General features: G+C 45.6%; 1 protein-coding gene across 2 annotated transcripts in view; it reads right to left on the bottom strand.

Annotated features, from left to right (window-relative positions):
- Positions 1-1,957, bottom strand: part of ASIC2 (acid sensing ion channel subunit 2) — a 1,284,497-nt gene that overhangs the window by 124,814 nt on the left and 1,157,726 nt on the right. The gene's annotated exons all lie outside the window — the stretch shown is intronic.

The raw sequence follows: 1,957 nt of genomic DNA on the forward strand, positions 1-1,957 counted from the left end.
AGTCTGCAGAAGTTGGTAAAAATCTTCAATTTCTTCATCTTTGGCCTTAGTTGTTGGTGTGTAAATTTGAATAATAGTCGCATTAACTAGTCTTCCTTGTAGGCATATGGATATTATCCTATCACTGACAGTGCTGTACTTCAGGATAGATCCTGAAATATTCTTTTTGATGAGGAATGCAAAGCCATTCCTCTTTAATTTGTTATTCTGGGCATAGTAGACCATAAGATTGTCTGATTCAAAATGGCCAATACCAGTCCATTTTAGCTCACTAAGGCCTAGGACACTGACGTTTAGGCGTTCCTTTCCATTTTTGATGATTTCCAGTTTTCTTAGATTCATACTTCGTAAATTCCACGTTCCTATTATTAACGGATGTTTGCAGCTGTTTCTTATTTTGAGTCATGTCACATCAGCAAATGAAGGTCTCAAAAGCTTGACTCCATCCACGTCATTAAGGTCGACTCTACTTTGAGGAGGCAGCTGTTCCCCAGTCGTATTTTGAGTGCCTTCCAACCTGAGGGGCTCATCTTCTGGCACTATATCAGATAATGTTCTGCAGCTATTCATAAGGTTTTCACTGGCTTATTTTTTCAGAAGTAGACCACCAGGTCCTTCTTCCTAGTCTGTCTTAGTCTGGAAGTTCAGCTGAAACCTGTCCACCAAACATGACCTTGCTGGCATTTAAAATACTGGTGGTATAGCTTCCAGTATCACAGCAACACGCAAGCCCCCACAGTACAACAAACTGACAGCTGCGTGTGGTCCTCTCTGATTATGCTCACACAATACCAAGCTCAAATTAAAGTAGTCCAAGGGGAAGAAAACAGCCATGTGTCACTGACTGATTATTTCCTAATAAAGTTAAGGCTGCTAACCAATGAGATTACTGGGGGCCATGGAGGTCTGGGGGCCATAAGAGTCCCTGGGTGGCTCAAAAGGTTAAGCACTCTACTACTAGCCAAAAGGTTGGTGGTTCGAACCCACCCAAAGGCACCTCGGAAGACAGGCCTGGTGATCTGCTTCTGAAAGTTCAAAGCCTTGAAAATCCTCTAGAGCAGTTTTATTCTGCACACATAGGGTCATCATGAGTCAGAGTCAACTAAAGGGCTACTAACAACAACAATGGAGATCTGTAGAAGAGGGAGAAAGTCCCCTTCGTAGCATACCATCCAATTGGGAAATCTGCATTTGAATTCCAACAACTGAATTCTAACCAGTTATTAGGCATAGTGGACACCAACAATCTGAAGGTGGCACATTTCTAAAGCACAGGAACGTGGACAGGGGCACGAGGAGGGGGTCTCCTTGACCTTTTAGTAGCTCTTGTTCTGAAGTCACAGACCCGGCTTGTTGGCCGACCCAGCGGGCCTTCCAATGCTGATCGCTTTATATCTGCCATCATTAATTTTTGCAACAAGCCCTATGAGGTTGGCATTATCATCCCTACTCTACAGATAAGGAAGCTGAGGCCCAGAGAGGTTGAGCCAGGTCGCAGAGCTGGTAAGTGAAGCCAGGATGACAATCCATCTTTGCCTAATTCCAAAGCCTGGGGTTTTTGCCCCCGCCCTTCATAATTGCAGCTCACACTCACCCCCCTCTCCCAACCTATTCTGTTCCCACCAGACTGGTGAGACTGGTGCTTCACGGACATGAGGGAGCTCCATCCTGGTAGTGGGGACAGGGGCATGGTGCAACTCAGAGTCAGAGAAATCCCAGAAAGGGCCTGACGCCAAACGTTTTTGCCTTCAAACTTCCCATTTTGCACATGGGGAGTCTGAGGCCTAGAGAGGTGCAGTAACTTGCCCCAGGTCACACAGCTAGTTTGGTGCAGAGTTGGGATCTGACCCGGGCTTGGAGGCTTGAGTCTGAGCTCTTCTTTGCGTGTGCCAGAGCCTGAAGATAATGGATAGGATGCCTTTCTAGAGGTAAAATTAGGAATAAGAGTAAAATTAGC

This window comes from Trichechus manatus, unplaced genomic scaffold (assembly GCF_000243295.1).
Source record: "Trichechus manatus latirostris isolate Lorelei unplaced genomic scaffold, TriManLat1.0 scaffold00138, whole genome shotgun sequence".
Lineage (NCBI taxonomy): Eukaryota > Metazoa > Chordata > Mammalia > Sirenia > Trichechidae > Trichechus > Trichechus manatus.